The 26850-nt window shown below is 40.9% G+C and overlaps 1 protein-coding gene and 1 long non-coding RNA gene across 24 annotated transcripts in view; one reads left to right on the forward strand and one right to left on the reverse strand.

Annotated features, from left to right (window-relative positions):
- DTNA (dystrobrevin alpha) overlaps nucleotides 1–26850 on the forward strand; it is a 332992-nt gene that overhangs the window by 66981 nt on the left and 239161 nt on the right. For 9 of the 23 annotated variants that reach the window (XM_080683245.1, XM_080683218.1, XM_080683219.1 and 6 more), the window contains exon 1: nucleotides 26408–26662. The exons of 8 other annotated variants lie outside the window; for them this stretch is intronic. The gene's annotated coding sequence lies outside the window, so the exon portion shown is untranslated. Of the gene's footprint in view, nucleotides 1–26286; nucleotides 26663–26850 lie in introns of those variants that run through there. 6 more of the 23 variants (XM_080683228.1, XM_080683242.1, XM_080683227.1 and 3 more) reach the window with 3 other exon arrangements.
- LOC308255586 lies at nucleotides 22580–26332 on the reverse strand. Its single transcript, XR_013961371.1, has 3 exons — nucleotides 26016–26332; nucleotides 24979–25395; nucleotides 22580–23688 (listed from the first exon to the last, which is right to left on the reverse strand). It is a non-coding gene; the product is annotated as an uncharacterized lncRNA (long non-coding RNA).

Consider the following 26850-nt stretch of genomic DNA (forward strand, 5'->3'; position numbering starts at 1 on the left):
TCCCTACTCAGCTTAAGATTTTTATGAACATTACAAGTTAACTTTGATTGTTTTTGTAACTTTGAATTAACCTGCCTTTATAGTAAGTGAAGAGATGTATCTCAAAGATTAATTCGATTACCAAGGATCTAGGACAGCCTTGGGCAAACTACAGCCCGCGGGCCGGATCCAGCTGTTCTATCCGGTTCTCTTGCTCTCCCCTCCGCTCCTTTACTTTGAATTTATATTAGTTCACACAAACACTCCATCCATGCTTTTGTTCTGGCCCTCTGGTCCAGTTTAAGAACCCATTGTGGCCCTCGAGTCAAAAAGTTTGCCCACCCCTGATCTAGGATCAGGCATGACTTCCTGCTTGGCTAACTCTATGCTAATAAATATGCCAACGAATTAGTCACCTAAGTTCCATTCTCTAAGAAACTCAAAACCCAAGACACAGCTGAAGCATCCAACATTATCTCATAAACATCAGGTCAGCACTAAACCTTTAAAGAAAGTTCAAGTGACTTTTTTATGGGTCAAATGTGTGTCACAGGGGAAGGACCACAGGGAGGGGAGGTTACCCAGTAATTGCAGACTCTTATTTTGTTGTAATTTTCATATGACTATATGTTAGTTACTATTCTATTGTATTAAATGATATAGACAGAATAATTACAACATAAATCACCATATGTTGATTGGCTACAAATATAGACAATTTTCATAAAGATTAGAGATTTTGATGATAATATTTTGATAGAACTTGTTTTTCTGCCTTTTGTAAATTTGATCATCAAGCCTTGTCACTCACCAGCAAAAAGAAAAATATATATATGTACATATATACTGTATTTCAAAAGCATAGAGGGACTATTTTTTATCTCACAATGATAATTTTTAAATTATTAATTTTCTAACTCTTTATGCCAGGGAGTCTCCGTCAACCTGTCATCTTCTTGCCTTTACTTTCCTTCTGCCTCCATCAAAAAGAGAGTTATAAACAACAACAATTGATCTTGCTATGGATTTTACTCTCGGCTGCAACCAGCCAAGGAATTACTCCATTGTATGTGTCACAGGGAGAAGTCTTACGAGGCGAGAATTACTCTGTGTGCTGACCTGTACGCATAAGGCGTGACTCAATGAAAATTACAGGCTGCCTTGATGCAGGCCAGTTTATGAAAGACATCCATTATTATTTTTCGAACTACATTGGGTTCTTAGAAATGTACCTTACTGTTTCCCTTGATGAGTTGTTTTCACTTTTTCTTTATTGGAAAACAGAACATTTCTGCTTATGAAAATAGTGTTCTTTATTTATAGATATGGGAGGACAAATTCAACATTTGAAAATCACTTCTAAAAAGACATAGGACTGAGCCAGATGACAAAAATTGGAATAGATTGTTTGGAAGAAGACTACTGGGTACTATGCCTTGGCTTTCAGAATATGGCTTTGTGAATGTGTCCCAGGTTCAATATCTGCCTACAACTGTCAGCCAAATTGTAAGCATAGCAACCAAACGGTAACACAGCCAGAAACTTCCTTGGATGGTTTTGAGATAAATCTAAAAGAAATTAAATTCAATTATATTTAATGAAAGATGAAAAGAGTATCATAGAAATGCAGCTAAATTTTAATGATTGAAGACTGAATATTTATTGGAAGTTACAGCAGCCTTTTACCTCCTATTTTATTTATTTATTTTTGGTTGGGTTTTTTTTTGTTGTTGTTGTGTTGGTTTTTTTTGTGTGTGTTTGGTTTGTTTGTGTGTGTGTGTGTGTGTATGTGTTTGAGGCTTGAGAGATTCATCCTGAAATTGTAATCCGGTGGAGACTTTGATTTTCCCCTTTTAAAGAATAACCTCCTCCTCTTCCACCCCATTCTACATGCATTTACCTGCTGTGAATTTCGCACTTGGACGTACAGCGTGGGGCAAAAGTAGGTTGATAGCTGTGAGTTTATGCAACAGAGTTCATTCCTGTATTAATATTAATTATTGTATTATTTTCCATACAAACAAGTGCAAACCTACTTTTGCCCCACCCTGTACAATTGCAAAGTGGATGGCCTACCTTGTCTGAACAGACCGGGCTGAGCTCTGTCTCCCTGCGGTCTGGTGGGGTTCACATACTGTGGCTATTAAATCAGAGGAGCTCTCTAAACAGGGAACTAGAGCTTGGAGAGGAGAGGGTCAGCAGGCAGTCCGAAGGGGTAGGTCTGTCTCTCTTGGGCTAAATTCCTGTCGTTTTTTTTAGTAGAAACAATCTAACATAAAAAGGATGAGACCTACCATTATGCAGACCACTTTATAATTCAGGCATTTCTTTCAGTGTTAAAATATAACAATATCAAAAGGAAAAAGTATCACCCTGGATGGTGTGGCTCCGGTGGTTGGAGCATCATCTTATACACCGAAAGGTCATAGGTTGCACATTCGATCCCTGGTCGGGGGCTCATATGGGAGGCAACCAATCAGTGTTTCTCTCTCATAGCACTATTTCTCTCTTCTCTCTCCCTCCCTCCCTCCCTCCCTCCCTCCCTCCCTCCCTCCCTCCCTCCCTCCCTCCCTCCCTTTCTCTCTCTTAAGAAAATAAAAAACATATCCTCAGGTGAGGATTAAAAATAAAGAGAAATAGAAAAAACAAAAGGAACAAGTACCAAGTGATTAAAAAAGAAATTAACCAAACCGTTGCTTTGATTTCAAGGGGTTTAAAGAAATATTCATCATTTGATCATGTCTGTGCACACCCCTTCCTGACACCAAGGATACCTAGTAGGCCTGGGTTAATCTCCTAAGTCCCAAGCCAGGAGTCAAAACTGCTGATAGTCCCTTCAGACCTTAATGTAGTTATTGTAGCATCGCTGATAAGGGGGACTGCTAAAGGGCACTGTTTTCTCTAATGCCTGGTCAATCAAAAAACCATTTTGTGTGTATACATTTTGGGGGGACACCCTATATATGTCAGTGACATACAAGACCCAAAATAATGTGATCTTGGCCTGTCTCTTGCAGTGAGTCACCTGCGGCAGCTGGCTCTAACTTCATTCAGTTAGCATTGTGTTTCCTTGAATATGCAAAGTCTCTTCTCTCTCAGAATCACCCCATGTTGTTCTCTTTGTCGCAACCATTTATCACCCCTGCGACTCTCTTCTTGGCTACATCTCAGCCTTCCATACAGTTCAGTTAAATGCCTTCTCCTTTATGTCTCTCCCTAGACATCCTACCTCACATTAGTCTCTTACTTTTCTTATGTTTAACGTGTGTGTGTGTGTTTTTCAGGATTTAATATAAATTAGATTTCTCACTCATTACTTTTCATAGTCTATGTGAATAGGTTTCCAACATGGCCATTGATCTTTTGAAGATGCATTTAATTAGCACCTCATTTGGAGGACACTGGTGTATTAGAATCAACCAATTTATTAATAAACAGCAAAAAGAGTCCCAAAGTTTAGACCAGTCTGTCATCATAGGCACAGATGCTACTTTTAGTTTGCTTATTTTTGATTCATTGACTCATTGAATATTTACCTAAGTGGGGAGAGAGTTGTGAACAAAACGAAGTTTCTGTTCTTATGGAGGATATATTCCAATAGAGGCAGGAAAACAATAAGTAAATATGAAAGAAATGTATAATATGTCGTGTAAAAAGAAAACCAGGTGAGGAAGGAGAAAGTGGCTGGAGCGTGCAGGGACCAGGAGAAGTATTTTACATAAGCCAGGAGCAGTTTCTTTGTAATAAGTGACATTTGAGCAGGGACCTTAATGAAACTGGGGACTAAGCAATGTATACACTAGAGAAAGCAAAGGGAACAGCAGGACAAATGTCCAGAAACTGAAATGTATGTGCCCATATTGTGGGAAACAGGAGAGTGGGAGGTGGGAGCGAGGGAAGGAGCGGGCAGTACTAGGAGATGAGCTCAGAGTAAGACTGTTGATGGAGGTCGTTGACAGACTGTGACCATGACAAACCACATGTGCTTGTTACCCATGGCCACCCTTCATGCTGGCTACTAAGAGTACTGCCATTGGAACAGTGGTCACGGCAGAAGCAAGCTGTCTGGAGAGGTTTAATTCAAAACATTATTTGATAGCTTGAAGTTCCTATAAGATACTACATGCACTGAGTGGCCAGATTATTATGATCTCTTAACACATAATAATCTGGCCACTCAGTATGTGTGTGTGTGTGTGTGTGTGTGTGTGTGTGTGTGTGTGTGTGTGTGTGTGGTCTGGTGTATGAATTCGTGCATGGGTGGGGTCCGGCCAGCCTGGCCAGGGGGAGGGGACATGGGCGGTTGGCCGGCCTGCCTGCTGGCCGAACTCCTAGTTGAGGGGACAATTTGCACATTAGCCTTTTATTATATAGGATATACACTGAGTGGCCAGATTATTATGCGTTCAGAGATCATCATAATCTGACCACTCAGTGTATATGTCACCTATAGAGCATGGTTTCCCTAGATGACTCTACAAAGGCAGAGAGGATGAAGAAAAGGCAAAGACAACTAGGGCAAATTATTAAAAAGTAATTAGAAATAGTTCCAAAAGGAAATGAGCTAATTATTTCAAAGTTACTTAAAATTCCAAACTCACAGTTGTTTAATTGCTTTCTTATATTGCAGTGTAACCAGTGTAAGCAACTGAATTAAGTTCTGTGGATAAGTGGGGGGGAAAACAGAAAATTATAGTATTCCAGACATACCAAATGGAAATTAAATGCATACTATCTTCATTTTTTTAATTGAAACTTAAAAACTGCACTTAATGCATGTATATGCAGTGCTACTGTATGTTACCATTTTGTAATTATGGGATGAGCACGAAGTGCCATGTCTAAGACTACAAAGAGAATAAGCTGGTGTTCTCCCGGGAAGGAGATACAAAAGGAAAGAGGTGGCCAGTTCTCTGTTTGGTGTATTCATCTATCCAGACTCAAGTAATGGAGACCTTTAAATCTGGTGTTGACTATGTCCAATTTAAACAGGAAATAAAGGTTTCATCCTCTTTCCTTATGGTACTTCCTCCTAAAATCAAAAACAAGGACAGCCACTTTCTAGAGGTCTTTGATATTCACAGTTATTCTAAGAGCTGAACTACTTCCTTTTTCTCCTGTGCCATCCATTTCTTCCCAAATAACCTGGAATTAATGCTCCCTTTCCTTTGTCATTACATGCACTGAACCACCAAATATGTACAGAAAAGTACAAATTATACAGTACTTGAAAATATGACTGCCTCTTCGTTTCATAATTATGTAGCAGACCATGCTCACCTTAATAAAACAACAGACTCTTTCATTACACCCTGCTCTTTCTTCTTCTTTTTTCAACTCAGAACCCTTCACAATGAGGGTTCTCTTTATTTGGAATGCCTGCTGCCTTCCCCACCCAAATCCCACTTTGCCTAACTCTTCTTTCTGGACTGAGATTTTTTAAAATACATTTTTATTGATTTCAGTGAGGAAGGGAGAGAGATAGAAACATCAATGATGAGAGAGAGTCATTTATCGGCTGCCTCCTGATGATCACTGGGGATTGAGCCCACAACCCAGACATGTGCCCTGACCAGGAATGGAACTGTGACCATCTGGTTCATAGGTCGATGCTCAACCACTGACCCACATCGGCTGAAATTTTAACTGAACTCCTCCTGTATGTAAACCTTCTCTAATCATCCCTTCTTTCTTAGCTATCTCTTTGTATTGTAGCACTCTGTGTACCTATATTATAGAATTCAACTCATGGTGATGACTTTGTTTATATATACCTACCTTAGGGGACATGTTCTTGACAGCAGGGATTGTATCTTACTTTATTTTATATCCACAGTATAACACAATACCAGGAACATGAACACACACTGTAAACATTGGTGGAGTGATTGAATGAACACAATTCCAAAACAAACATTAGATTAGTTAACTAATTATAAGAATGAGGAAGGTATAGTAAATTCTAAGATCAGGAAGATATTTACCACTTAGAATTCCTTTGAAAGTAAATGCCCTATAGTGTTATCAAAAGGAATTGAAATGATTATTTTGATGTTCATTGAAATGAGTCTTGATTCCACTGCATATTCTGAATATATTACACATTTTACTTTTTCATGGTAGTTATTGGGAATCTACAGCAATTTAAAATTTGAATAATATTTCTTGATAGTTATTTTTTATTAAACATTGACAGTGAACAAAAACAATTAAAATTATTTGGTTTAACATATTAAGTTCTGTATTTTTATTTTTGATCTGTTTGAATTGAATGCGAATTAATCTTCACAATATGTTTGATAGTTATAAGGTATGTCATTTGATAGTGAATAGTGTTATCATAGAAGAGAAAAAAATTATATTTTTCTTCCTTCCTTTAAGATGTACCAATACTTTTGTAAACACTGACTACAGCAAACATGATATGACAATAACAGATTTTAACATCACTTTCAAGGATGAAATAAGTTTCCCTAGAAATACTCTGTTTACCTAATATTCTTTTAAAATTGAGATGAAATTTGAAATACTATCACTGGGATCCTTACGAACTTTACAGAAGTGCTCAGTCCTGAAAGCACTGCCCTCTGGGGATATAGTTACATGTATTTTAAAACACATCCTATCTAATAAAAGAGTAATATGCAAATTGATCATCACTCCAGCACACAAGATGGCTGCCCCCATGTGGACACAAGATGGCCAGCAGGGGAGGGCAGTTGGGAGGGAACAGGCCTGCAAGGGAGGGCAGTTGTGGGCAATTAGGCCAGCAGGGGAGGGCAGTTAGGAGGGACCAGGCCTGCAAGGGAGGGCAGTTGGGGGAGATCAAGCCTGCAGGGGAGGTCAGTTGTGGGGGACCAGGCTGGCAGAGGAGGGAAGTTGGGGGTGACCAGGCCTGCAAGGAAGAGCAGTTGGGGGAGACCCAGGCCTGCAGGGGAGGGCAGTTAGGGGTGACCAGGCCTGCAGGGGAGGGCAGTTAGGGGCAAACAGGCTGGCAGGGGAGCAGTTAGACATCAATCAGGCTGTCAGGGGAGTGGTTAGGGGTGATCAGGCTGGCAGGCAGAAGCAGTTAGGTGCAATCAGGAAGGCAGGCAGGCAGGCGAGCAGTTGGGAGCCAGCAGTCCTGGATTGTGAGAGGGATGTCCGACTGCCCGTTTAGGCCCGATCCCACCGGAATTGGGCCTAAACGGGCAGTCGGACATCCCTCGAGGGGTCCCAGATTGGAGAGGGTGCAGGCTGGGCTGAGGGACACACCCCACTGTGCACAAATTTCGTGCACTGGGCCTCTAGTTCTATATAAAAAATTACACTCTTTACAGTTTTGAAGTACTGCCAAAGAACCTGTTTTCTCTTTTAAATTATATATTTGATATTGCTGCCTTTCCAACATTGTAGTTGAATCTACCCAGAGTAATGGCTTTCTAACAATGCTATTAATACCTAAAAATGCTTTGATTACTAAACAAATCAATTATTTAACTGCATAAGAACTAACCCATTCTTCTTATACCTCATAACTGATAGAAATAATATTAAAACTTTATTGCACATGCTTATGTTAGAGAAAAAGGTTATAAATGGATGCTTATAGCAATAATCTGACATAATTTTCTTATATTGGCATTTTTCTCATAGTGTGATTTTTATTGATCTAGGAATTTTGTATTATCAAAACTATTTTTATCTACCTATACTTGGGCAGAGGAAAAATAATACTATATCACAACTATTCCATTATAGAAAAATTAAAAGTCAAACATTTGCATGTATTTTTCTTCCAGATTATCATTATTTGTATTTTAAGATGTTAATTATCACTCCCTTTTTCCAGAGCCTGTGGTAAGGTTATATGACTATATTTATGGTGATTTCTCTAAAACCAGTTTGGAGCCATTGGCTATTTCTATTCTGCTGTAGGACATTTATTTATTCAAATCCTGTTTCTTAAAAACTATCACAATGATCCATTTTGCTCAAAAGTTCTTTTAAAACACACATACAGACCATAACACTCTAAGTAAAAGGAAGAAAACCATGCCACTAATTTCACCATATTTACCACTCTTCACTAAAGTGACCTTAAATCCAGAAAAATTTAGACACACTAAGTTGCATTGAGGAAATATGAAAATAAAACTTTTCCTCTCTTATAAATATGAAAGACTGTAGTTTTTCAGGAACCCCAAGGTAGCCATAGGTGGGTATCATCAGACACATGATCCCTTCTATTCTTTGACTTCTTCATCAGTCATAGATAAATTGAGCCACCATAACTGGCATCTTCCTACTTTTCCTTCTTCACCATGCATTCTACTTCTCTTCACCTTCACTCATGACTGTAGGAGGAGGGATCTGGCTAATGAGGGGAAAGATCTTCCTTTAAGAGAGTAATGGGGGCTCTTACTCGATTGTCACTTAAGGCAGTGAACCTCAAGGTGTGGTCCCCAAGCCTCCAGGTGATTATGAAGCAAACTTACAGTTCTAGGACCACTGATGGAGAGAATAGTTGTCTGACAATCACCCACTAGAGAGTGCACAGGAAATTCTATGCTCTTCTTAAAGACCTTCCCCAAATTTATTGGTTAAATGCAAAACAAAGGGAAGTCATGTAATAAGGCAATATGCCTTTAAGACATATTTCAAATTAAGAAAACGTGTCCTGAACAAATGGGCATTTAGCTTACAAGTTACAATATGAGGTTGGAAAACGTCAAAGCCTGAGGGGTTTTACTGGAGTGAATAGTCGCCACCACCACCCATGTCCACCTGGAGCCTCAGAAGAGGACCTGATTTGGCAGTGGTGTCTTTGCAGGCCTAATAGTTAAGATGAGTTCGTACTAGATCAGGATGGGCCTGGTCTCTTCACAGGAAAGTCAGGTAGGGAGCCACTCAGGGAAGAAGGCCCTGCGAAGAAGGAGGCAGAGATGGTGGTTACGCTACCACACACCACCAGGGATTGCCAGGAACAGCTGTGCTTGGGGAAAGGCATGGGCAGTCCCTTCCCAGAGACTCCCCAAGGAACACATCTGGCACCTTGATTTTGGACGTTGGGCCTCTTGAACTCTGATAGAATAAAAGGTCTGTTTTCAGCTGACCCGTGTTTAACGGCTGTGCAGCCCAGGGAAACTGACCCAGGCCATCTCACGGTGTCTACATCTTAGGGGTATTTACTGTACTTACTCTTTGTCTGTAAGTACGTTCTCTCTTTCCCTGCAAAGAGCTGCCTGCCAGCCCTCCCCGACTCTGTAAGGTCACCCTCCTCCTCCCCTCGTTTCACCCGCTCTTTTAAAGGGTCTTTGGAAAGCCTAGCTTCAGCTGTGAAAGTCATATTCTTAATTATTCTTGGAGAGAGAAAAAACCTCTCCAACAAAAATATTAAATGTAAAACCCTTTTCACTGTGGAGAAATAAGGCATTTGAGTATTTTTGGAAATACACAAGTGATGGTAGAGATTATACCTATTATTTCCCATCCATCTGTCTTTCAATAAAATGTTAGATTGAGGTGGATTATGCTTTTTAAGCTGCTTTATACTCATTTGTTTAAATACATACCAAGCCTTTTAATTGGATCATTTTATATGCAAATCACCAATTCTATTAAATATATCTGTCTCTCCTCCTGTGGCTATTTTAATTGTGTCATAAATGCACTGACCTGCACAAACAGGGTTAATTAGAGTCGTGTGTGAGTGTGTGCGTGGGCTGTGGCTGCTGCTGTAGATCTGAGATAAAGAATAGGGATTTACCAAGCACAGCTCTTGGTGTCTTAAAAACAAAACACAAGTAATTATGAATGATTTAGCTAGGGAGCCTGCCTTAAGGAAATGGATTTGTATTCACTATACCTCATATGAACCACTCCATGGACTTCTTTGCTATGGTGTGTGTGTGTGTGTGTGTGTGTGTTTTTCCTCAAATGACTTAGAAAAGAATCTATATTGTAATAAACAGATATGTATTTTAGAAAGAAATACAAATTAAAAGAAACATTTAATGACAAGACGACTTTGATAAAAAATAATTTAAATGACTCAGATATCATTTTTAGATTTGTTATTTAATTTTAATAATCTCATTAACCAATGTCACCCAAAAAAATTTAATTAAAAAAAAAAACACATAGTGTTTAAGAGCACACTTGTTCCTGTGCTTTCTTTCATTTTTCATTTCGGCAGCTCTCATTTCTTAACCAGTTAATGGTTCTTACCAGGGCATTGCCATTAGATTTAAAGCCCACCCTATCAGGAGGATCTTATCTCAGGGTCTTTAACTAAATTACATCTGCAAAACCCCCTTTTTCCCAAATAGCATTATAATCACAGGTTCTAGGTGAACCTATCTTTTGGGGGGCACCCTTCCATCTGCTAGAGCTTCTCAGAGCACCACTATCACCTCCATCGCAGCGCAGGCTTGAGGAGAGAGGGGAGGAGTGTGAGTTCTCTCTCAGGCACGGACGATGTGACAGGCTCATCTCTTCCACGTCGGGCACACTGCCTGGATGTGTCCAGCACCCCATGGCTGTGAGGTCATCAATGAGATACGCTCATGGAAATGTTCAGTAGGCGGGCGGACATGCAAGGCTAGATGGTCATTAGAAAGATCTGGGTTGGGCAGAAGAATGGATAAGATTTCCAAGGGAAGCTGTGAGAGTAAAGAGGAAAGCAAGGACCAAAGGCAGTCCATCTTTGAGGAACTGGCCGAGGAAGAGACTGAGAAGGAATTGCTGGAAAAACAGGAGGAAAACAGAGAGAGAGGGGTGGCATAGAGGCAAGAGAGAAAGAATCTTTAAGAAGGAAGGAAAAGGTACCAGGTGCTGTTAATCTGATGAAGGAGTATAATCTTTGGATTTGGGAACTTTGATATAAGCTGTTTTGGAATTTAGGAAGCCAGTTTTAAGCGGATTAAGCATGGTAGAAAGTTGGACGAACATTTTTCAACATTTTCTAGCGGACAATAAAGCTGAACGGAATGCATAGGCTTCCCACCAGAACCCCAACGTACACGTTTCCGAGGAAGGGTTTTGAAAAAATTCCGTGTGAGGACACATGTCCATGACCTCTGTCCTTTGATTACAGAGACAGACTGTGAAGTTATGATCGTTAGGGCCGCTATGCCAGATTTTCCACTAGATCCTCTGCTCATTGCGAGACGTCTTGTCGCATGCACAGCGAGAGAACAGTTTCTAAACTGCAGTGGGGACTCTGATCTCCATGAAGAAGAACGCTCTTCCGGCAGCCCACTGGATCTGCTACACAACACCAGTCAGGCATCCGTAACATGGACTCCAAGACCCTCCTGATGAGCAGTGTGAACTGCATTAGGAATAAAAGGACCTTCATTTCCAATCGCTAGAGATCAAAACCCACCTTACCCTTGGATGCTGTCAGCAGCCTTTTCCTTTACATCTGCTGTTAAGTGAATTAGGCTGTTTTAAGTTAATAACTCAAATACCCTGATGGCTATACTCTCTTCTATTGGAAGGACTCTGAGCACACTCTTCCATGGCACGTGGTCAATATAGCACAAATTTGGAATTAAGTGATGGTTGAACCTGGCATTTTCTTTTCGTAACTCGGTATTTCCCTACAACATTCGTGTAGTAGTAACTATTTTCTAGGTCAGTTGTGTCAGGTAAATTTTTTGTCATGTCTATTGAGGCATAATTTTATACAGTGAAATTCACCCCGTTACATAGGTGGTTCTGTGAGTTTGGGAAAAACTATTCAGTCATGTAACCACGATCACAATGAAGATGTGGAATATTTCCATCAGCCCAAGTTTTCCTCATGCCTCTTTGTTGTATTCAATTACCTTTTCCCATCCCCTGTCTACCACTGATGTGCTTTCTGTCCCTATAGTTTTATCTTTTCCAGGACATGTAGTGCATATATATATATATATTAGAATATATAATATATAGCATATATATAGATATATTTGATTTTTTGATAATGCTTTTGAGAGTCACTCATGTTGTTGCAAGCATCAGTAGCTCTTCCTTTTTTATTGCTAAGTAGAATTCCATTGTATGACTAATTTGTTTATCCCTTTATATATTTTTAAAATATTTTTAATCTTTCAATTAGGTTGACATACAATATAAGGTGTACAATATAATTAGACATTTATATAACTAATGAAGTGATCACCCTGATAAATCTAATACCCACCTGACACCACACACAGTTATTTTAACCAAGATTATTCTAGCTAGCAAAGTTACCATTTAAAATTGAAGGACAGATATAGAGCTTCCTAAATAAGGAAAAGCTAAAGGAGCTCGTTACCACCAAGCCAGTATTATAAGAAATATTAAAGGGGACTTGTTTAAGAATAAGAAAATAAAAGATAATAACATGGTCAGGGCCGGAGGGTGGAGTCTGGTTGGAGATGGGCAAAGGGCCGGCGGGGGGGAGAGGGGTATGTATAGGGGACATACATATCTGTAATAATAAAAATAATATAAATAAATAAAAGTAAAAGGCAATAACTACGTATCTAGCAACAATTGCTTTAAATGTAAATGGATAAAATGTTCCAGTTAAAGACATAGGGTGGCTGAATGGATAGCAAAACAAGACTTTTACATATGCTGTCTCCAGGAGACTCACTCCAAATCGGAAGACACACACAAACTAACAGTAAAGGAATAGAAAAAGGTATTTCATGAAAATGGAAACAGGAAAAAAAATTAAAAAGCAGGAGCAGTAACACTTATACCGGACAAAATACACTTTTAAACAAAGACTATGACAAGAAACAAAGAAGGACCCAGCAATTCCACTTCTGGATATTTATCTGAAGAAACACAAAACACTAATTCAAAAAGACACACGCACTCATATATTCATTGCAGCATTATCTACAATAGCCAAGATAGGGATGCAACTTAAGTGTCTATCAACTCATTCAAAAAAAAAATATATATATATATATGAGTAAATTTGGACATTTTGGACATTGCTATATTAAATGGTAACAGTCATTGGCAGGTTTTGAATCATTTTCTCTGCATTATAAGAAGAGACTATGGCAAGTATGTTGGTTTTAAAAACTAAAAATTGGCAACAGTAAGGTGGTTGCATCAGGGAAAAGGGATTAGGGGGAGGTGGAAGAGGGTAAAGGGAGGATGAATGGAGACGGAAGGAGACTTGACTCCAGATGAATACACAATACAATATACAGTTGATGTCTAGAATTGTACACCTGAAACCTATATAATTTTATTAACAAGTGTCACCCCAATAACTTCAATAAAAATAAAATGCACTCTTTAACCATTCTATATATTTTTAGATTGAAAATGTAAGAATTTGGATGTGATCCTTAAGGGAATTATTTAAAATTTTATTGTATAAAGATTTCATGTCAGAGTTTATAAATCAGAATTACAAAGCATATAGGTCAATAAGAAATTATTAATTTGGAACATGTACAAAATCTGTTTATGCTATTTTATTATGCCATTTTATAATAACTGACATATGTATGAAAACCTATGAACTTGGGATTTATACCAACAGGGCAATAGATAAACAACCTTTACCTTAGAGTTGACTCACACAATGTTACTGGTTGTTTATTATTCTACTGCTGTTTTGATATGAAATTCAACTAAGGCATGCTTCTAAGGCTTAGACACAGCTTAGAAAAATCCAGCAGTGTATTTTCTACTCTGTTAGCATTTATATTCAAAAACTACATATATGTATCTAATTAGAATTTAATATGCCTTTTACCCAACAGGGAATTCTGATCTCTGTAAAGCGTTCATCTTTGCCCTACTTATAATGTCACTCTCAGGATCTTTATCCTGCAGGTGTTTTTGTATAGATACAGTTATACATTGTTTTTTACATTTTTACAATTATGCCGTTTTCTTTACATGAATATGGAGAAAATGCTCTCTGAAATATTAGAAAAATAAAAGCTATTGTTTCTGTAGAAATAGGCATACTCTACATGAGCAATAGATTGGGAAATGAGGCACATTCAACACAAAGCTGAGTCTTCGTTGTTCACGCTAAATGAAGGGTAATTTTACAGAAATAAGGCCAAGAAAAATGAAACGTGGGGTTTCACAGTGTATCAGAATCCACCCATTCTGTACTGCCAGTAGTACAGCATTCTGTAGTCTCACACCACACTCTACACGTCAGGGTAGTGGTGTGTGTGTTTGTGTGTGTGTGCATTACTGTGGTTTGTCAAGGCCATGTGTCCTTACAAATTTGAGGGGGACCGAGAATGCCACTGAGATTTGTTTGTAATTGATGTCATTTTACAACGAAAAAGGGCACTCCGGGCATTAGGGGAATTAACCTTTGTGTTCCTGTCGGGGCTTACCTTACTCTCCCTAAGCTCCCACTTGCCTCTCACCTTCACTTTGTCTCCAGATTTCCTTTCCTTCTTTTCTTTCCCCTGTTTCTTTAGCTAACCTTTATGTTCTCTATGCATAATTATAAAGGGCTCCTTTTATTATTGTTGCTTTTTAAAGTTTATCTCCAAAATAATCATCATTAATTAAGTGATGTATTACTCAAGGATGTTCATAGCTGTCAATCAAGACCCTTAGTTGGCCTGAGAAAACACGTGTTGCCATCCTGAGTTCATGTCCTCATCAGCACACAACTTTGACCCTTAGCGTTGATGCCAGCAATGAAAAGCCACTTACAGTGCACTCACCCCCTTGTGAAATGTCTGACAGGATCTGAACTCACGGGTTGTCGCCCACTGGGAGATGAGATCACATCCATGAACGTACACACGCAAACATGCATGTGTGTAGACGCGCAGCAGGCGGGGAAGGCTTGAGCACAACCGAAGGGGAAGCAGAGAGGAATTGCAGCTGTGAGCCAAGAGGTAATTATAGAACACAAATCAAAGATGAGCCTTAGGAAGGGAAGGGCGGAGAGGACTGAACCAATAGAGAGAGAGGGGAACCTGTGAGGTAAATGGAAAGGGATTGAAAGACGTGGTGTTGGGTGGCATCTGTTTCTTGGTGAAACAGTGAGAAGTCAAAAGTGGGACTTGGTCTTAAGAAGAACAGGGAAGGATTCATCTGACTCAGATGCATACTGTATTAGGGTTCTGCAGAGAAGCAGAATCAATAGGATGTGCATATATATCGAGAGAGATTTATTTTAAGAAATTGGCTCACATGATTAGGGAAGCTGCCCAAATCTGCAGGGTGGGCTGTCAGACTGGAGACAGAGGAAGAGCTGATGTGGCAGCTCATGTCCAAAGGCTGTCTGTTGGCAAAATTCCTCCTTGCCCCAGGAGGTCAGCCTTTGTTCTATAAAGGTCTTCAACCAATTCAGTGAGGCCCGCCCGGCCCGCCCGGCCCGCCCACATATGTGGGCTTTACTCAAAGTCCACCAATTTAAATTTAAATCACATCCACAAGAAACACTTCACAGAGACACCCAGAATAATTTTTGACCTGATATCTGCCCACCAGGGCCCAGCCAATTTGACACATAAAATTAATCGTCACACGTATGTTCCCTTAGCTGCCTAACTCCAAGTTCTACAAGAATCAGTTCTCCTATCTTCTCTTTAGAAAGCCTTCCCATAAGCCCATCCTAAGGTGGGAGTTTGCTTCCCTGAACTAAATTCCCAGGCTGTCCCTCTCTAAGGCCTTCCACTAGAATTTAAATTCCTGAGTGGGGGGTGATCACATCTGTATCTCCAGCACCTAAATTGTCACCAGCTTAGCACAGGCACTCAACAAAAAGTTGATGAATGAATGAGGGGATGAATTGCATTTAATTTATGTCTCAGTTTTATGACATTGTGAACTCCTCTAAATCAGGGACAGAGTCTTAATTACTTTTTTATACTCAATATCTAGCTCAAATTAAGAGCTCCATAAATGCTTACTGAGGGAATAAATGGATAAGTGACTTGCTATATGCTTACTGTGTATTTTTTTTTCTTAAACCCCGATTACTTCAATTTTATTCCACATATTTAAAAAAGAATATTCTGAAGAATATACACAGACTTGCATTACTGTATGTGTGGAGAAATTATACTAACAACTAGGACTGTTAAGTCAGAAAATGCTGGTGGTAGGAATCAGACGTCCCCAGTTTTTAAAGTCCTGCAGGTGATCCCAGTGGTTGGGGATCCCTGTACTCAGGACAGTTAAAAAGTAAGTCACCTGGGGTATATTCCTAGCAGTGGGATCACTGGGTCAAATGGGAGTTCCACTTTTAGTGTTTTGAGGAAACTCCATACTGTTCTCCACAGTAGCTGCACCAGTCTGCATCCCCACCAGCAGTGCACGAGGGTTCCTTTTTCTCCGCATCCTCGCCAGCACTTGCTGTTTGTTGATCTGTTGATGATAGCCATTCTGACAGGTGTGAGGTACCGCATTGTCGTTTTGATTTGCATCTCTTGGATGTTTAGTAACTTTGAGCATGTTTTCATATGTCTCTTGGCCTTCCTTCTGTCTTCTTTCAAAAAGTATCTATTTAGTTCTGTTGCCCATTTTTTGATTGGGTTGTTTATCTTCCTTTTTTTAAATTGTATGAGTTCCCTGTAAATGTTGGAGATTAAACCCTTATCAGTGATAACATTGGCAAATATGTTCTCCCATGCAGTGGGCTTTCTTATTGTTTTATTGATGGTTTCTTTTGCTCTGCAGAAGCTTTTTATTTTGATGTAGTCCCATTTGTTTATTTTCTCTTTAGTTTCCATTGCCCTAGGAGCTGTACCAGTGAAGATTGCTTCAGCATATGTCTGAGATTTTGCTGCCCATGGATTTGTCTAATATTTTTATGGTTTCCTGTCTTATGTTTAAGTCCTTTATCCATTTTGAGTTTATTTTTGTGTATGGTGTACCAAGAAATGAGAAACACCAATCAGAAAGGATATATGCACCCCTATGTTCATAGCAGCACAATTTACCATAGCTAAGATTTGGAAACAGCCTAAGTGCCCATCAGCAGATAAGTGGATTAAAAAACTGTGGTACATCTACACAATGGAATACTATGCTGTGGTAAAAAGAAGGAATTCTTACCATTTGCAACAACATGGATGGGACTGGAGACCATTATGCTAAGTAAAATAAGCCAGTCAGAGAAAGATAAATACCACATGATCTCACTCATTTGTGGAATATAATGAACAACATAAACTGATGAACAAAAACAGATCCAGAGACAGAGAAGCATCCATCAGACCGTCAAACCTCAGAGGGAAGGTAGGGAAGGTGGGGGTAAGGGTGAGAGATCAACCAAAGGACTTGTATGCATGCATATAAGCCTAACCAATGGACATAGACACCAGGAGGGTGAGGGCATGAGTGGGGGGAGTGGGGGGGCAATGGAGGGATAAGGACACATATGTAATACCTTAATCAATAAAGAAAAAATAAATAAATATTAAAAAAATAAAGTGAGTCATCGGGGGATACCAAGTTGGTCTCTGTCCAGCACACAGTGGTTCTTAACCTCAGTTGTCCTGTGGAAGCACCCAAATATACTCCTCATTTCAGATCATATCAGCCCGGGCAGTGTGGCTTAGTAAGGTGAGTGTCAATCCGTTTACCAGGAGGTTGCTGGTTCCATTCTGGGTCAGGGCACATGCCCGGGTTTCGGGCTCGCGCCCCAGTTGGGGGCATGCAGGAGGCAGTGATTCTCTCTCATCATTGGTGTTTCTATCTCTCCTTCCTCTCTCCCTAAAAATCAATAAAAACATATTTTTTTTTAAAAAAAAAAGATCTATTTGCCAAAACTGGTTTGACTCAGTGGATAGAGCGTCGGCCTGTGGACTGAAGGGTCCCAGGTTCGATTCCGGTCAAGGGCACGTAACTTGGTTGCGGGCACATCCCCAGTAGGAGGTGTGCAAGAGGCAGCTGATCGATGTTTCTCTCTCATCGATGTTTCTAGCTCTCTATCCCTCTTCCTTCCTCTCTGTAAAAAATCAATAAAATATATATTTAAAAAAAAGAGAGAGAAAAAAAGATCTATTATATAAGAATCTCCAGGGAAGAGGCCCAGAAATCAGTATGCCATTTTAAATCCCATGAGTGTTTCCAAGGTGCAGCCAGGACTGAAATCCATTACTATACATATCTTGGATCCCCCTTCACTGTGCCAGCCTCCCACCGTGGACTCCCAGGTGCTCTCATTCAGGAACAGAGGCCTGACTGGATCGGTCTATGAATGGTCCACCCAACACTCAGAGAAGGGAGCGGGAATGGTCACTCATCTGCCAGGTAATTTGAGGCACTCTGCGCTCTTAATAGGTGCCCATTTTGATGTTAGAGTTCTGTCTACTTTGAGGTAAGAGAATGTATTCGCCATCCCTGGTCTCTGACTCTCCACAAAGGGTTCCTCTCAGTGCCACTCCACCTTTGTGTATTTTATACCACAGCTGATGCCTTTGTACATCCTCTCCTGCTCCAGAATTAGGTAATACTGGGACACACGGGCACACACACACAGACACACACGACACACACACCCCACAGATGAAACAGGGCATGGTCGAGGTCATGAAGCAATTGTGAAGTTTAACATCGGATGGTCTTCTATTAATTTGGGGAACACAAAACCCATTTTTCTTTGTAATATAAAAATTTGCAACTAATGACCATGGTCACTGACTTCCTGTAATATAAAAGGCATTTGTGCTTGAAGTCCTTGAAATCAGATCAAAATTCAATCAGGTATTTTGATGCATCAGTTCAATCTCAACCCTAATAAGAAAGATTAAGGGGAAAACTACAAAAATAGCTAGTATAGAGTAGAATTTGTCTACCCTGGCTGCACATTAGAATCCAGGAGGACTTTTTAAACAAACAGATGCTTCCAACTCACCCCCCAGCGATTGATTAGATTGATTCAGTTGGTCCATTTTGGGCCCAGTCATTGTTATATTAAAAGCTCCCTTAGTGATTCAAATCTGCTGTTTTTTTTACCTTCCCCAGGCCTTCCACTGTTGTAAAAGATAGATATTAAATGAGAGAATATTCTGACTCACATATTTACTGTCAATGATTGTAATGATGTTGATGGTAATGATGATAGGACCTCTAACTGAACTTGCTGTGTGCTAAGCAACTTTTCCAAGTTGTTTTTACATATTTAGTTCTCACAACAGCTACTTAATGAGAGCAATATTATCCTCATCTTCGTGCGGATGAGAAACAGGTATAGAGAGGTGATATAACTCAGGGCAGGAGGTGGCAGAGATAGAACATGAACCCAGAGTTGAGCTCCAGGGCCCCACACTCATAGCTTCAAGTGAGACTGGAATAAACCGGAGATCAGAGAAACCAGGGTATGTCATCATCCCTCTCCCATAAGGCTCCCTCTGCCTCTTCTGGTTGCTGCGGAGTCTCACCTTGGGACAGGTCCCCCAATCCCACCTGGAGGTGATCTGGCCCACGAGACGACTCCTCTCCCACACACATAGGGTTTGCCTTGCAATGGAATAGCACCAGGTCTTCAAGGTTCAAGGAAACCTCTTTATGTCTCAATACAATGGAAAGAATTTAAGGCTTTGGAATCAGACAGACACAAAATCAAATTATGTGCCTTTCTTTATGAACCCTAGCGACCGGAGCAAGTAATTTAACCTGACACGCAGTCTCTTAATCCTTTACATGGAAATAATAATTCCTAAATCATAGGATTTTTAAGGATTAAGTGGAATAAAGTATATAAAGTATATACAAAGTAGGCCCTCTGCACATGGGCTGGCTTCCCTTTTACTCTGTCCCCAATCCACATACACATAGCTTTGCACCCAGCAACTCTTAGCTTCTCCATCTCTGCTTGATCCTTTTCACCCCTGTCTTTAAAGGGTGGTGTGTGGCAGCCAGGGTGTGCACGAAAAAGGCCTGTCAAATAGAGAGTTACCTATGGAACTTTAGGGCCCTAAAAATATTAGGAACAAAACGTCTCTTAAACCTTCTGTTATCCGAGAACAAAGTGTGGGTGGTCTTTCTCTGCTACTAGTGGGAGTGGGGTTCTTGGTGTACCAGCGGAATGAGCATTTCCAGGGGCCCCCAAGGGAGGATGAGATAAGCTTTATTTTCGTGAAATTACATTCCTGAGTTTCCAAAGTCCCTTTTTCCCTTAGTCCAGTCAGAGAAGTGTAGCTGGCATGTCAGCAGAGCTGGAAGCAGAGCAGCGTCCAGAGTTTCCTTTGTGTCTGATGCTGAACCAGGTCCAGATCAGCATCAGGCTAGTTAAAGTCCATTAGTCCGTTGTATGTGGTGTCCACATGGCCATGGTGCATGTGGGCGAATACAGGAGGGTGCACCCCAAGCAATTAGAGTCCCAGGAGCATCAAAGGAACCAAGAGAGTAGACTCCTTTGTTTAGGGGATTAAATATCCCACATTTCATGCCCTGGCAGTAGTCACACCCATTCTGATCAATAACCTGTTCCCAGGTGTGACTGACAGACCTTCCCATGGTACCCCAACCTGACTCGAAGGTATGTGTCCTCCCTGCCCAGGACCTTCCCCCAGTGATCTGCTCTGTGGGAATAGACTGAGGGCTCCCTGGGAGTGTGAGGCTTTAGCTTCCTGGGGAAGCTGTCCAAATGACATGCCTATAATATTTGGTCTTCCATTTGTTCCTTTCTTATTAGTAATAACTAGTAAATTACAACAGTATCACTTCCACAACCAACTTATCCAAATGCCTAAAATCCCTCATGTCGGAGGTCTCTTAAAGAACTGTTAGAAGATGCCCTAGCTGGTTTGGCTCAGTGGATAGAGCATCGGCCTGCAAATTGAAAGGTCCCAGGTTCGATTCTGGTCAGGGGCACATGCCTAGGTTGTGGGCTCGATCCCCAGTGAGAGACTTGCAGGAGGCAGCTGATCCATGATCCTCTCTCATCGTGGTTGTTTCTCTCTCTCTCTCTCCCTCTTCCTTCCTCTCTGAAATTAATAAAAATATTTTTTTAAAAAAAATAACTGTTAGAAGACATTGCATTTGTCTAAATAAGGTGTCTGTCACCTTATTTTTTTGCACAGGGCTACATATGAGCATCCCGCCACACACATATCATTATCATTAATAGGCAAAATGAGAGCAGTGAAGGGCTGGGGAAAAGGGAAAATTCAGTTTTTAATCAAATAAAATTTTGCTTGAGCTCACTTCAACTATAGTCTTAAGCTATAGGAAAAAAAATTGATAAACCAAAATAGCCTTTAAAGTTTCAAATGAATATAGTTGCTATATTTTTCATGAAAAATGCATTGTTTTTTCTTCTATTTTTCATTTTATTTTGTTTTAATATATTGATTTTTTACAGAGAGGAAGGGAGAGAGAGAGAGAGAGTTAGAAACATTGATGACAGAGAAACATCAATCAGCTGCCTCCTGCACACCCCCTACTGGGGATGTGCCCGCAACCAAGGTACATGCCCCTGACCGGAATCGAACCTGGGACCCTTGAGTCCGCAGGCCGACGCTCTATCCACTGAGCCAAACTGATTAGGGCTCATTTTATTTTTAAAGTACAATTTTCATTCAAAACTATTTTGTAATAGTTTAATGTGTACAGCATAATGGTTAGACAATCAAATACTTTCAAAGTTATTTCTCTGACATTTCAAGTACCCAACTGGCACCAAACATAGTTTTTACAAATTATTGACTATATTTTCTATACGGTACATCCCTGTGACTATTTTGTAACTACCAATTTGTACTTCTTAATCCCTTCACCATTTTCACCCATTACTAACCCCCACTTCCCTATGGCAACCATCAGTCTGTTCTTTACAACAGTTTCTACTTTATATGTTCATTTATTTTGTTGTTTAGATTCCACATAGAATTGAAATCATATGGTAGTTATCTTTGTCTGACTTATTTCCTGTAGCATAATACCCTGTAGGTCCATCCATGCTGTTGCAGATGATAAGATTTCATTCTTTTTTATGGCCGAGTAATACTCCATTGTGTAAATGTACCACTACTTTTTATTCATTTGGGTTGCCTCCATATCTTGGCTGTTTTAAAGAATGCTGCGCCAAAACTGGTTTGGCTCAGTGGATAGAGCGTCGGCCTGCGGACTCAAGGGTCCCAGGTTCGATTCCGGTCAAGGGCATGTACCTTGGTTGCGGGCACTTCCCCAGTAGGGGGCGTGCAGGAGGCAGCTGATCGATGTTTCTCTCTCATCGATGTTTCTAACTCTCTATCCCTCTCCCTTCCTCTCTTCCTCTCTGTAAAAAAATCAATAAAATATATTTAAAAAAAAGAATGCTGCAAGGAACCTAGGGGTGCATATATCCTTTCAAATTAGTGTTTTGGGTTTCCTCGGATATTTACCCAGAAGTAGAATTACTGGGTCCTTCTTGGTCTCTTGTTATAGCCTTTGTTTTAAAGTCTGTTTTGTCTGGTATAAGTATGTTTTGAGTCCCTTTTATGTCTGTTTTCTAATGTTGTCTATGTGTAGTTTTTCTACTTTTTCTTAGGCAGTGTCTATTTTAATTACTTTTCAACAACTACTACTCGGATTTATTCATTTTCCTTAGAAAAAGTGCTACCCTGTCCAAACCCTCATTTTTGCATAAATAGTACCTTAGTCCATTCAGGCTGTTATAACAGAAAACCATAGACTGGGTGGCTTATAAACAACAGCATTTATTTCCCTCAGTTCTGTAAGCTGGGAAGTCCAAGATCAAGGCACCCACACTTGGTGTCTGGTAAGAGCCAATTCCTGGTTCAGAGGTGTCTTTTTGCTGTGTTCTCACGTGGCGGAAGGGACAAAGGAGCTCTCTGGCATCTCTTTTATAAGGGCACTAATCCCACTCATTAGGGCTCCACCCTACTGACCTAATCACCTCCAAAAGGCCCCACCTCCAAGTGCCATCACATCGGGGACTGGGTTTAAACATGAATTTGGGGGAACACAAATGTTCAGTCTTTAACAAATAGTATAGGCTTTTAAGAAATAAATGCTATGCAATAAGCAAAGAATATTCATCTGCAAAACCATACCCTGAAAATACCCGCTAGGCCAGTCTCTAAAGGACCACAGGGAGGAAACCCTAATGGCCATTGCTTTTCAATGACCAGTTTCTTCATACACAGGGATGCCTCCCAGATCAGCTAAGATGTGAGTTTAAACGCCTTTTCACCCCTACAAGGAGCCTGCTACTCACGTTTGCCATCACAGAACTGTGCTAATACCGTCTATTTCTGGACAATGGAGCAGAGATTAACTGCTTGTTCATGATACACCAAGGGCACTTGCTTTGCCTGTTGCATGCCCAGTTTTTTGTTGTTGTTGTTGTTTTGTTTTGTTTTTAGAGGTAAGCCTTGGGAGCTATTTTTCTGATCAAATTCTAACTCTCATGTTAGACCTTATAAAAGAAAAAAATAGAATTTATTCATGATAAACACTGAGTTCTAGCCATCATAAATCTTATCAATTGCCTTGTGAAGGTTAGCAAGGAAAAAAATGTTTTTTAATTCACATTGTGCTCATTCAACCTTAGATTTGGACTAATGCTACTCCTACTGTTGCAAACTGTTCTGGAATTCCATGGTTGGCACAGAAGAAATATAAGGGGAGGTAAAGTTGGGAACCTAAGGAGATACTTAATTGGTGAATATTGCTCTGTAAAGAAATGGCCAGTACTCTGGCTGGTGCTGCTAAGTTGTCAGAGCTCGGCCTGTGACCGAAGGGTCTTGGGTTCCATTCCTTCCTCCTTCCCTCCCTTCACTCTCTCTGAAAAGCAATGAAAAAATATCCTGTCAGGATTAACAAAAGAGGAACAAAAAGAAATGACCAATAACAATTCAATAAAGGAAATAGTTCTATGTTACTAGTTAATATGAGATATCAGAAAGACATTTCCTTTTTTCTCTATTTTTCTTGGAAGCCAGCCAAGATGAACCAAAGTGATCTTACTAATACTGTACTCTCCATGCCGATACTTAGAGTGAGTCACTCACACGGACACAAGATGCACAGTGAGCTTTTGGGTCAGGGCTTCAGGGAAGGTGCTTGGCACCTAATACACCCTCCATATACCCTTTTGGTTAATGGCTTGAAAGGAGATGTAATTTTTTCCTGAAAAAAAAATTCATTAAGAAAAATGCAAGATATATTTATCTAAAATGGGAGCCAACATATAGCCATTCTCCATAGGTTAAAATGTACAAATACGAACAAACAATTCTTCCATGTCAACAGACATTGCTTCGTGTTCGTTCTGTGCTCATGTTCACCCCAAATGCAACATGAGCGCCTAAGTGTGGCTGAACGTGAACTAGAGCAGCGGTTGCCGACTGGTGATCCGTGAGTCTGAAAGGTTGGCGATCGCCGAACTAGAGGGCCCGCTGCCAGCTCTGCCCACGTGCTTGGTTCACACGTGTTCTGACACCTTCATTAGCCTTGGGGAGAAGTGTTTGAAAGAGGGAAGAAGCAACTCAGGGGCAGGCATGCATGCTCTCTGGGTAAGTGTGTCTTTCTGTTTATTTCTGAAGTCACTTGAATGTCCTTATCTACCAGCATTTCGTATGGCCTGAAATTTCCCTAAAATAATCGACTTTGGGAATAAGAATAAAGTTTCTTCTCTTCCTTGCTTATTTAATCACTTTTAAGGACATCTAGTAACAGGTTAAGGAGTGAGTGAGCAAGCTGGTAAAATGCCATTCTGTAGGAGGTATCAAAATATCACTGAATTTCAGCAATAAAACTTACATATATATGTATAGATATCTAGATATCTATATCTCTACCTATATCTAGAGAGAGAGAAAGAGAGAGAGAGAGAGAGAGAGAGAGCGAGCGATCACTGAAGTAGCACTGGCCGGGTGGCTCAGTTGGTTAGAGCACCATCTCATATATCAAAAGGTTGTGGGTTTGATCCCCAATCAGGTCTCATATGAGAGCTAACTATTAGATGTGTCTCTTTCCCAACAGTGTTTATCTCTCTCCCTTCCCCCCTCTCTCTCTAAAAACCAGTAAACACACCTTAGGGTGAGTATTAAGAAAACTGTCTCACCGAAGTACCTTAGTAATGGAATGCCGTCACATCATGTTTCACTCACGACGCCCTGAAATGACTCTTGTTCTACGTGTGGTAAACGACCACCTGGAACAGAAGATGTAAAACCAACCACAAACAAACAAAGAGGAAGCTCTCCCTTTGAGTCAACCTTTTGCCGTCACATAGTTGCGCGATGTCTGTACAAGTCGCAGGAGCAGCTGCAGCCGGGCCGAGCCTGCCAGCTGACAGTGGGCCGGAGTTGGCAGCCGCCAGCTGAGCTTCGGAGGCTGCGGTTGGGGTTGGGGTCCGTGTGACTCCTGCGATGGCCAGTCTTTAATCAGGCCGTTCGAGAAGTCGTCTAGTTTGGAAACCTGCTTGGAACGCATTCGCTCTTTTGGTCACGAAGAGGTACATTACTTTCAGCGGCAGATCTTTTTTACCTCGGTGACATTAAATAAATATTGAACATACACGTTTATTTAGTCATTTAAAAGAATTCCTCATTTTTAATCCTTAACAGATCCTATTTGATGCAATGTACTTTTTCTCATTTCCACTCATTTTCTCTTTTTTTTTTCAGGTGTGTGTGTGTTGTAGACACACACACACACAATTTTCCCCCAGGCCTCACTAAGTCTTGCAAGACAATTCCTGAAAAAAAAAAAGTGGGGGGGGCTTTGACAGGGAGGTGGCAATGTCTGCACCCTCTCCTCCTGCTGTCTGCAGTGCACACGTAGGACGATTGAAACCGGGGTTGTCACAATGCCTGTAAACAAGGCTTCCTCTCACGGAAAAGCCACAGTTGCTCCAGAATCCTGCCAAGCAGGCAGCGTGCCTTCTTCCTCTAATGGGCCCCCACTCACTTACCAACAAGGACATTCAGCTTCTAACTAAAGATTTACCATTTCACTCGTGTTGTCTCACTGCAGCCCTAGCCATTCTGGGGGAAATTGTCTGTGAATATTAACATTTAAATGCTGTGAGGCAACACAAAATATTTGTAATGCCCCAAAATATGCTCCATCCTCCCCTAAGTTAAGACAAAATCCAGGAAACTTACTTCGTACTGTGTATACCTGGGAAGTTTTTCAAGCTGAGCAATAGAACAACACTGCCTCGCGTTCCGCGTCCAGGAATGCCAGTCAGAGAACATTCTTTTTCAGAAGGCCAAGTTTGGAAGTCGCCTGGTTTCTGGCAGGGAGGAGGAGGAGGGGGTGGCGAGGGAGGGGGAGCAAGCCCAGGGAGTCCTCCAGCCGCCGATCTTCAGTTTCCAAGTGTTTCCGTAACAGCCATCAATGAAAGCATCTCCTCTTACCCAGGCAGGGGCAGGTAGAGAGACAGCTGAGCAAACCAGCCTGTGGATGCCACAGCGGAAGCGCAGCACAGGGAGGAGGGGCTGGAGGGCGGGCGTCTGAGAGCCTGCCATTGGTGAGTTCACCAAAGTCATCTGCCAGTGGGACTTGGATGGAATGTGAAACCAAATCATTTTCAAGTTAAAGATAGACACAGTGTGCTGTGCACCCGGCTCCGAGGCTGCGCTGGGAGCTCCCATCTCTCCCTAGAATGTGGGAGAGTTCCGTGAGGGTCTCCGTTGTAAGTAACAGTTGGGTTCAAGTTTACTTTTGAAGTGAAGGTGCTAAGAATTCATCTATTCCTGGATGTCCTGGAATTACAGGATTTAAGAGATCCCGCGGTCCCTGCCCTAGGGTAAGTGGAAAGGATTGGCTTTAAGGAGCACCTCTTTTCGGGGAAGGTGAATGTTGAAGTTGTCTTTTTATTTGTGTGAATGAAGAAGGGATCGTGAAGATTTCCCAGCGTGGGAGAGGACTGGAGCTGAGTTTCGCAAGTTGCCTCGCACGCCTGCAACTTCAGCGTTGCTTTCCCCTCACTGTTCC

The sequence above is a fragment of the Plecotus auritus genome (assembly GCF_963455305.1).
Source record: "Plecotus auritus genome assembly, chromosome: 8".
Taxonomy (NCBI): domain Eukaryota; kingdom Metazoa; phylum Chordata; class Mammalia; order Chiroptera; family Vespertilionidae; genus Plecotus; species Plecotus auritus.